Source organism: Sinocyclocheilus rhinocerous, unplaced genomic scaffold, assembly GCF_001515625.1.
Source record: "Sinocyclocheilus rhinocerous isolate Xijiao unplaced genomic scaffold, SAMN03320098_v1.1 scaffold3047, whole genome shotgun sequence".
Lineage (NCBI taxonomy): Eukaryota > Metazoa > Chordata > Actinopteri > Cypriniformes > Cyprinidae > Sinocyclocheilus > Sinocyclocheilus rhinocerous.
Genome location: NW_015662947.1, coordinates 183,858 through 195,209, shown reverse-complemented (window position 1 = coordinate 195,209; position 11,352 = coordinate 183,858). Strand labels below are relative to the sequence as shown.

At 37.6% G+C, this 11,352-nt stretch overlaps 1 pseudogene; it reads left to right on the top strand.

The window, feature by feature from the left end:
* The window catches only part of LOC107728518 (dynein heavy chain 11, axonemal-like), a 58,640-nt pseudogene that overhangs the window by 24,699 nt on the left and 22,589 nt on the right, over nt 1–11,352 (top strand).

Sequence of the window (11,352 nt, the reverse complement as noted above, 5' to 3'; positions counted from 1 at the left end):
TGCATTTGTCCACCCTGTCATCTTCATCTTTTATGAAAATAAACAAATTATTTAAACAAGTTAGCAAAACCTTTTGTGTGATTGCTTTAAAAGGAATGAGGGCTAGTTGGTATTCATTGAAAGTTTGACCAGATATCTTTGTCGTTTGATTTTATTTAGAAAAGAAAGTGCAACTTTCGCATATTTTATAGGGATACAAATATATTGCATTAATTTCAGTTTTTCAAAAGACTTTACCCACTAAGTAAAATGTATTGTTGAGAAAGGGACAAATTATCTGTTCCTATTGGTCAGTAGAGGAGCTGAGCTTAGCCTGACAGTTAGCCTGCTTTAGACCAGGTTAGTTTCCCAGCATAAGTTGCCACAGTGACTAAGCTTGATCTAGGCCTATGTTAAATTTGCTTTATGGAACCAAATCATTTGACAATGAGTCAAACTAACCGAAATAAGCATGGCTTATTTGGTAAACTTGTTTTATGAAACAGGCCTTGAGGCATTAAAAGTGATCATATTTTCTCCATTGCATCATATTGCATCGAATCGCATTGTGTTGAATCGAATCGAAATCAGATCGCACTGCATCGTAATAGGGGTGAATCGTATCGCATCGGTAGCTGCTTCATATGTATCTTTAATGTATCGTATCGTTGGCTATGCATCGAGATGCGTATCGTATCGGCCTGAGTCATTCCCTAGTGTGTATATATATATATATATGTGTGTGTGTGTGTGTGTTCTTAAGAGGGTCCCTTAACTACTATTTAATTCTTCCTTAACTATTTTTTAATTGTATTATTCCAACACTGATTTACGGTGTTATTTATTGATTTAGATAAGCTGAATATGACTTGAGTGATCAAAGTGTTTTTTTTTTGTTTGTTTGTTTTTTTGTCTGCAGTCTGTGTTAGTCCCAACAGTTGAGACGGTTAGACTGCAGTATTTCATGAGCATGTTATTGGAGACATCTCAGCCTCTTATGCTGGTCGGTGGAGCAGGCACTGGGAAATCTGCTCTGGTCAGGAAACTTCTGGAAACACTACCGGAGAACTTTATAACTACAAAAGTTCCCCTTTACTTTCATACCACTGCCTCCATTCTGCAAAGTGAGTGTGACTCTGCATTTCTTCACATTTTTCTAAAAGGGCTTCAAATGTGTAGAACAGCACCTCCTTGTGGTCTATATGCAGTGATTCCACCCAAGTATACCTCGTGGTGTACTTGAATAGATGTTGAGTAAATGTTTGCTTTATTAAACCTAAAACTAAAAAAAAAAGGTTTTAGTAGATCTGAACAGCATACATCATTGCCAACACTAATTTTAGACAAAAAAAAACTTTTAAAGAAAAAACATAAAAATAAAAATCTGCTCTTATGGTAGGAATATTTCAAATGTATCCCAGAAGTGTGTAACACTGTGCAGCATGTGAATGGTTTCAAAAGTTAACAATGAAAGACATACACAACACTTATGTCTCCTGTATGAATCCAACATCGGGGAGTTTTACAATTAACCCCAGACTGCAGGTATTTGCATTTCTTTTGTAGGAGATTCTTTATTGCACATTTACCAGTGTTGTGCAGCATTCAGAACTGAATATAAACCTGTTATCATACGCACCATATATTTGGCATTAGCAAATATTATTAATAATCATTAATCGTCAGTTTCTATACCATATATAGAAATGTGTATTCATATGTATTTGTGATGTATACAAAAAAAACCCACTATAATCAATCAATCAATCAATAAATGAATGACCTATTATGTAATAAATAATGCAATATATTATGTCAATATTGATATTTAATTTGCATAAAATATGGACAGTTTATGGTGCTGTATTTTTCACAGTTTTGAACATATAATTTAATATATTAACATACAAGTTAATATATTACAATTAAAGTACATATATTCATTTTTTGTATTAATATATTAAACATGAATTTTACATATTGGGGAAAAATAGGCATAATTAGTCAACAGTTTGTTACAGAACTGTGTTGGAGTTTTTAAAAAATTAGTAATTTTCTCTTTTCATTGTAATTCAGCATCTCCTGTGGGTTGTGACCAATTAAATTCAAACTAATGAATTCAAAAGGAAGCCATTTTAAAATTCTGAACTCTGATTGTTTCATACATAATGCAGTGATTTAAAAAATGCTGAATTATATTAAAAGATATCGTGTAGTAACTTTTTTCTTTTTTTAAATTTGTTTATTGTGTATTATATAATATATTAAAAAATTGTGTTTGAGAGACATTACTGACAAATCTTCACCTTGATTTTCATCAGAGGCATTTCACAGTGTTAGCAGTCAGCACACCCAGCTGTGAGACCCTCGGCTTCATCTTTGGCACTGTCCTGAGCTTCCACCTGCAGAGGTTGCCATTCAGCCCAGCTGTGGTGAAAGCAGCTGTAGCCCTCCATGACAGGGTGCTCCGGCACTTCCTCCCCACCTCCACAAAGTTTTACTATCTCTTCAACCTGTGGGATCTCTCTCGGCTGTTCCAGGTAAGCATTCCCTCTGTGCTCAGTAATTTAAACTGTAAATATGTTGAATTAGCCAGCACTTTGTACCTGTGTTTGTATGTGCATCTAGGGTCTCCTGTTCTCCAGGCCAGAGTATGTTAGACAGGGTACAGATCTGGTTCGACTTTGGGTCCATGAATCCAGAAGAGTATATTCAGATCGCTTTTCTGAACCATCCGACCTTCAGCTCTTCCATAGGCTGCAGGCGGACATTGCACGACAGGCCTCCAAAGTAAACCAGCAAAACAAGGCATGTTTACTGCTGTTAAAGCCTTCAATTCAGACACACACACACACACACACACACACACACACAAAGAAGATACCATATTATTTTATATTTATTATTTTCTTTTCTTTGTTTTCTGTATCATGAAAAATTCTGCACAATGGAATAAGAAATACACCAAAGCAATTTTTATAAATATAATTAAAAAAACAATATTTGTTATAAATGATAATTGAAATAAATAATTAAATGAATTAAATGTTTCATTGTAATTAAAGTATAATAATATTATATTTAAAAACAAACAAATAAATATAAAAAAATTCCCACTCTTTTGTTAAAAATTAGAATTAGATTAGATTAGAAATATACCAAACAATTATATAAATATAATAAATACAATAAATAAGTAATTGTAATTACTACTGTACAAATTATAATATAAATATATATCTACAAGTAATAAACCAATCAATCAATTAATGACATAGATGTTTCAAAATAAATAACACACACATATACATATATAAGTAATTAAATAAATAATAATAATAATAAACTATCCCGATTGCTCCTACACTTTTCATTAGTAAAACTCCAGAGTCTCCATTATCTGATTTAAATATATAAGTTAAATACTATTGTTGCTTAAAATGTAGTTGCCTTCTGTGTGTCTCTTTAAGGAAATGGAGGAAGAGGCAATGTTGCAGGAGCCACTAATATACCTGCACAGCAGTGTGGGCTCTGCAGAACCTTCCTATATGTCCGTAGCTCGATGGGAGCAGCTCAGCTGTATCCTCAATGAGGCTTTGGACAGCTACAACGAGCTCCACTCTGCCATGAACCTGGTGCCGTTCCAGGAAGCCATGCAGCATGTGTGAGTGCTACGTCTGCAGTATGTGCTTTAGTGAATACAGATTTAACTGTAATTACACACACATGATTTTGTTGACTGGTTTCTGCAGGTGTCGGATCAGTCGCATCCTGGCATGTCCTAGAGGCAAACAAAGCCTGACCCGCCTTGCCGCCCACCTCTCCAACATGGATGTATTCCAGCCCACCCTCAGCAAGGGATACAATGTACAGGACCTGAAGGTAACCATGTCCTCAGAGTTCACACCAATAGACTCTGGCCGCACAATACAATCAATGGCGTGCAATATGAAAATTAGAAAACCACATACAGCAGAAACCACAACAAATGTGACTATGATATTGTGCCAAACCATCGTAACCCACATCAGCTGCCCAAATCATAGTACCCATCACTGCTGTCAGGTGAGGATAAATCTAAAATGGCATTGATTCATTACCAGAGATCAAGGTTTCTTTTAGACAACACTTTCCCTGATCAATACCCCGTCCGGCTCCATCGATCTCATTTAGTCCTGCCCGGATGCAATGGGGAGTAATTGCCAGATCCTATTAAAGAACCAAGGCAAATATTTCAATGCCCTATTGATGAGGCCGTTGCTATCATTTCATTTATCAGTGTGTGGTAAATCTGAGGCCAGTTGGCTGAGCTGCATTGATCTCTATACACTCAACACTCACTGTTTGATGCCCTCTACACATAATCATTAAAAGACACTTCATCTTGGTCTCGTCTTGTTTCTATGCATTTATGTAAATATGCAGTATTGCATATTGGGCCTAAAAATGTTGAACAACTTTCTCTTTCCTTTTGTTTAAGGTCACATTTGGCTGGCCACACACTTGAAGATTTTAAGGCCGATTTTAAGCCCAATTTGCACCCCCGAACAATCAAGGGGGCGTGGCCTGATTTGATTCGATTGTCCAAAAAATCCTCTATTGTGTGGTGTCATTACGATTATTTAAAGGGGTCATATGATGCGATTTCAAGTTTTCCTTTCTCTTTGGAGTGTTACAAGCTGATTGTGCATAGATAAGATCCCTGAAGTTGCAAAGACTAAAGTCTCAAAACCAAAGAGATATTCTTTATCAAAGTTAAGACTCTGCCACGCCCCCCTAAAACGGCTCGTTCTAACACGCCCCCACATATCTACCTCACCATGTGGAAATATTTGCATAATGCCGCCCAAATGTGCACACAAAGAAAGAAGGCGTGGTTTCAGTAACCGCAGTTAGTGCTGATACAGCCATGTCAGGGAGACGCTGTGTGTTTCAGTGCGAAAGCAAAAGCACTTTATTTGGATCACTTACAACAGAACAGCAATGCATTTTATGGACGACCGTTTCGTGAACCTAGGAGAGGAGGTAATTCTGACTTTGCTATGACTATCTGGCGCTTCTGAATCAGCTACTGTTTTGTTATTAGTTCAAGTATTTGCTATTTACTGTTTAAATGCGGAGTTTTGCGCATCGTTTGTGTGTGTGTGTGTGTGTGTGTGTGTGTGTGTGTGAGAGAGAGAGAGAGAGAGAGAGAGAGAGCGCGCGAGCGAGCGAGCGAGCGAGAAAGAGAGAGAGAGAGAGAGAGAGAGGGGGTCACATCACAAACACATACCAGCTTCATCACTGTGTCTGTCACGCGACTCTGTTCCCCTTTCGGGCTCTGTCTTTACATTTATTTTGAAAGATGAAGCTTGCGATTATGGTAAGGGGCGTTACATTTCCGACGAGTGCTTGCGGTGTTCGGCCAATCACAATGCACTGGGTCAGCTGGCCAATCAGAGCAGACTGTGCTTGTCGGAAGGAGGGACTTTGTAGAAAACGAAGCGTTTGAGAGAGGCGGGGCATAGAGGACTTACAATAATGTACAGTATTTGAAAAATAATGTGTTTTTTGAACATTAAAGCATGTCAACATATTCTGTTACACCAAATACACAAAATAATGATCTTTAAAAAAGCATAAATAATCATGACCACTTTAACTGCTCCCGATCGAGAAGGAGTGTCCCCGAACTCAAATCTTAAATATCAAACACCTACTGGATGTTGTGTGCTTCTATAGCTGAAACTCGGCATCCACAAACATGCCAAGAAAGTAGAGTACTGAGAAAGAACATCACCCATATTATTTTTCTATTTTGTTTTTCACTGTACAACAGAATCATCTAGTGTGCGCGTTCAGAGGATTATAAGATTTGGGCTATATTTTGCGTTCCTTTGTCTATTGTCAATAGTGTAGCAATGTATGTAGCACAGCTCACAGAAAAGTCGTTTTCAGACCAAGCAGCTTTGTGTTGGTCATGTGACCAACTTGAACCTGTTGCAAAATCTGTGAAGAATGATAAAAACATCCATAGCCAATCAGGATCCACCAACTTTAGAGCTTGAGCATTTAAAGTGGCAGAATTTGTATTATTTTTTATTTTTATATCAATTTATCTGCTTTTGTACTGGTTTCGACATATTGATTTTGAAGATTTTTTTTTTGTCATTATTTAAGAGAAAAAAATCGAAAGGTGACAGGAAATGATAGGAAGAGGAGGGTAAAATGGGATCGGAATACAGGTGCGGACCGGATTCAAACTCAAATCTCCCATATGAACACCATAACTCAGTGTATCTGAATATTTTAACTGCTAAGCCAAGGCCTAAACTGATTTTGGAGTTTGGTTGTGCTCTTCCATATTGTAAGTGTGCTCAACTATCTGTCATATATTTTTCAGGCGGATTTGGCCGGACTGTACTTGAAGACGGGAGTGAAAAGCATACCCACAATCCTGCTCCTCATGGACGCACAGATCCCAGAGGACCATTTCCTCGTCATCATCAGCACCCTGATCTCATCAGGTCAGACCCTCCTGCACACGCACACATTCATACACGCCACAGGGGGGCTCATTGTGTGTTGGTCTGATGAATGGGAAACATATGTAAATGGAGCGGGGCCAGTGAAGTAGATTAAGAGTGACTGGAACAGGCCTGCATGTCATTGGATCAAGACCCTCAGAGCACAGATGGTGGCTCTCATCTGTCACTGATGTCAAGCGCAGAGGTCGGAGACGCGCTTAGTGCTTGAACCAGAATAAAGCATCAGAGTTAACAAATGTAACATATTTAACTGATGCGTGTGTAATTGCTAATGCTTAAATGCACCAGAGAGAGTTTATTCCTACAAGCCATAAAGGATTTGTTTGAATAGCATTTATTTGTGTAACTTTCATAACACAAAACTTTCATAAAACAAAATAGAACTTGCATATATTTGAATTATTTCAGTGGCAGTAAACTTTCCCTAAACTGCCAATGTTCGGCCAAACAGATGCTCCAAACATTGGTGGAGCCAGAGTTGAGATGTCAGGCCACTCAAACAAGGAGATTATAACTAGAGCTCGACCGATATATTGTTTTGCTGATATTATCGGCCGATATGAGCCTGTCGCCAATATATCGGCATCGGTGAATATGCCGCCGATATGAATTTTTTTTTACAGAACATACAACGCAGATTAAATACTTCTGAATGGTGTAATTACTTAGTTTGTCCAGCAGAGCGCGCTACTTCAAATAAATTATCCGCCTGCCACCCACCCGCACCTATATTTGATCGTCACATTACAATGATTCTAATTCTTAGTTTTGCATGATGATATGACGAATGGATGGTTCATTTTTAACAGTAGATTCAGTGACGTTAGAGCGGATCTGTGCATCACGGCACGCATCTGCGGCGCATTACGGCTCCACGGCCACCGGAGCTGATCGCGGCCACTCAGTCATTGCTGGTGTTTATACCGGCCGTGCCACGGCCCAGAACTCATGCTTGTCACATCACATTTCCTACACCGGTTTCTACACCGGACACGAGCGGCGCGGCGCAACAAAATACAATAGAACCCATTATAATCAGTGATGTTGTCTACACTAGATGCGGCGCGATGCGACATGTCTAATCCTGACAGTAAACTGATGCCTCGTTCTATTTATCACGTACTGACAAAATGATTTTCAATGGTCGCTTTGTCGCGTCCTGTTGCGGCGCAGACACGGTGTGTCAGCATAGACTCAGTAACGTAGCAGATTGAAAAGTTAGTATGTTTCTGTAGTCCAATAGACGGCAGTACGGTGGTGGCTTGAGTCTGTTGAATGGTGATTTAACGCTACGTTGTCACCTAGTTGGAGAGACTCAATGCTAAAGTAAATAAACAATGTCCCCGTCTTTTACTTTCACTATGAGCTTACCATCGTTTGCTACATTAGTAGGGCCCTGTGATTTCTGCGATGCAGAAAACATGGACGGAATCGCGGAATCCAGTCATAAATACGGAGTTTACTGTATAATGCAGAATTTCATGAAATTTGTTATATTTTTGATGAATAAATAAAAAACAGGTCAGTACACTTAAAGGCAGGGTATGTGTTTTTTCAAAAACACTTTAGAAAACTGATTTTTGCCGAATAGCAAAACAAACTTGTAGCCAATCAGCAATAAGGGGCGTGTCTACTCGTGATGTGGAGGAGAGAGCTTTCAGTGCATGGGACGGACATTAGCCGAGCCGAGCGACAGAAAGATAGAGATGGTGGATAAAAAACAAAAGAGGAAAGTCTGCGGAACGATAAGGCAAGAAGTAGGACCCGTGTAAATATCGGATCAGCTTTCCAGAGCTGGAGAGAACTCAAGGAGTGGAGGCCTGCGATCGGACGCCGAGGTTGCTTTGTTTCTTCTCAATAGGTGAGTAACACCGTGTCTACAACAGCTAAAGTCTGCCTACACTGGACGCGATCAAACGACCATTTTTATTGAATTTTCTTCTGGGAATAGTAATATAAAACAAACAGCAACTGTGCAAATTTAGAACCCATCCCAACCCTGCTAGACGTAAAAAAAAAAAAATAATAATAATAATCATAATAATAATCATAAAATAAAAATATGTATATATAAAAAATACATAAATAAATTGTAATAATAAAAATAAATTAATTAATAATAATAGATAAATAAATAGCAATAAAATAATTTTACAAAGATTTTAGAAAAGCTGACACAACATTAAAAGCTGAATGCCATAAATTTACAGTTTTCACATTAGATCCATGTATACGAGAAGTTGAGAGTTCCATCGAGATAATGTCCAACTAATACACAGTCCAGGTTCGTCTGTCCATTGTGTGAGGAGGATTCCAATGATTGACTAGCAATTTATTGTTTATTTTCTTAATTCAAGTTATATATATTTTGTTCTATTTGTGTTTTTTAAGTTATTTATAATAAGTGAAATTTACTGTTAAGTGCACTGATGTCAGACTCATTTTGCATAATGAAGTTTATTGTTAAATACCCTGCCTCCATTACATATGCCTATGTTTGTCACATCATTATAAGTGTTTGATCACCACATTTGAGTTATCATTGCAAAAAATGTGTTTATGTGTATATATTCTGTTTATGTATATACTGTATTCTATATACAGTACCAGTCATAAGTTTTGACACACGAATGGGAAGTGTGTCCAAACTTTTGACTATACTGTACTATAATATAGCCTACAAATAAAGAATATCGGCCGATATATCGATATCTGTCTTTTTTTACTCCTTAATATCGGCATCGGCCCCCAAAAAACCCATATCGGTCGGGCTCTACTGCGTTTGGAGCCATTAGATTTACGTAAATATAGCTTTAAGTAATTTACATATTTAATTACTTCTGAAATTTTTTTATTCACTATGTTATTAATGAATGACTTGGACCACATTTTACAGTGATTTCTTAGTGTTCTTTATATACTATAATAGTTGTATTAATATTTTGAATCATGTTTTGTTTTTATATTTTCAGTTTTCATTTTAATTTTTAGTTGTTTTGTTATGTGCTTTTTCATTTATGCAATTAATGAAAACGACAGACTTCTCTCTGGTGACATATGCCAGACTTCTTCAATCATTTATTCCGCATTCATCTGCCTCCATTTTTGAGTGCATGATCTGAAGATCCAATCAACAACCAAGTCCCGGCTCTACATTTTCTCTTTCTCAATAATCCATTACACTCGACTTTGTCACAATAAGGAAGAAATTCCATAGATTTGTCCATTGCAATTACTTATTTGTGGCATTTTTTGCATAAATACGACTGTATCTAAATTAAAATCTTACCTAGCTAGTATATAACATTAGCTAGTATCTAAATGTTACTTGCTCAATATAAAGCTTTGTAAATACATAAATGCATGTGACCCCTGTTTAAGTAAAAGTAATGTGTTTATTGGTGGTCTGACCCTAGGTGAGATCCGTGATCTGTTGAGTGAAGAGTAGGTGGATGGTGTTAGAAAAGCTGTGAGGAGTGAGGTGCGGGAACTGGGTCTGCTGGACAACAACGAGAACTGCTGGAGCTTTTTTATGACTCGAGTGCGACAACAACTCAAGGTCTCGCAGCAATGATTGTTTTTAATATAGGCAGCAGTTACTATATATCTTGATTGGATCAGTGTCTACAGTGTGTGCGTACTGTATGTGTGTGTGGGTCGTGCTCTGCATGTTTCCAGTAGGTAATAGTCTGCGTCTACGTGCCCGGCGTTTCCCGGCTCTGTTGAACTGCACCACTCTGGACTGGTTCCAGGAATGGCCCCTGGAGGCCCTCCAGTCTGTCAGCTTAAAGTTTCTGCAGGACATCCCAAGTGTTCAGGTAAACCTGAGCTTCAGTCAGCCAGTTGAAGTAACATCATTAGGGTTCCTAAAGCCATGGGATAGCCTAAAGCCGGATGTTATAATAAGTTTAGTTCTTATATTTCTGTTAGTTATTTAATGCCATATTGATTTATATTTTACAGGAAGTGGTTTGAATTCATTTCTTTCGATAGGCTTAGCAAAAACAGGTTTCATTTTTCATCTCACACAAAAACCAAAAGGCTAAAAGACACCAATTCTTTTGATGAGTTTTCTCTCCTCACATTTACATGTGCACCAGATTCCTCATCATTAGCTCGACTCTGAAGTGAAGACAAATGGCTGATCACATGCACAGTGAGCTCAATGACAGACTCAGTTTCTCTCTGTATTGTTGTTTTCCCTGCACCAGTGGAACGATCACTAAGCACGATCATTTATGCTAATAAAGCAACAGTGATTAATACACACAGACTGACCCTCAGAGAAGCCACAGCTGTTTCAGCCAGACTGTGTGCGTGTGCTGAGAGTTTGTACGGGGATGTGGGAGTGTGTGTGTGTGTGTTGACTCGTGACCAGCTGTGGGTTTGTTTTCTCTTTGTGTATTTCACTCAGTGTTGGACTATAATACTGGAGTATTTAATGTGGGGCTGTCAGTCAATTAAAATATGTAATCACAATTAATCTCATAATGTTCATAGATGACACATTCAGTTGCTTTTTAAGGAAAGTAAAATAAATTATAGGCCTTTGTGTAACTAAGGAATTTGAGTGGATGAGAAGAAAATAGTGCTGAAAAAAGTAATAATTTAGTATATAATCACTTGCATTTCTTAACACATTAACTTTGGCCACTCTTTTGAATTACTACTCCAAAACTTTTAAAAGTATGTATGTTGGAAGAAACAGTTCTTAAAGCCATTCTAACTATTTTAATATTTTTAATGACTATATTTCTGTGTCTTTTATGCATTTGCTCTTGGATTAGATGTATGATCAAATCCCACCTTTGTTCTACTTTTTTTTTTTTTTTTTATTTTAATGTGT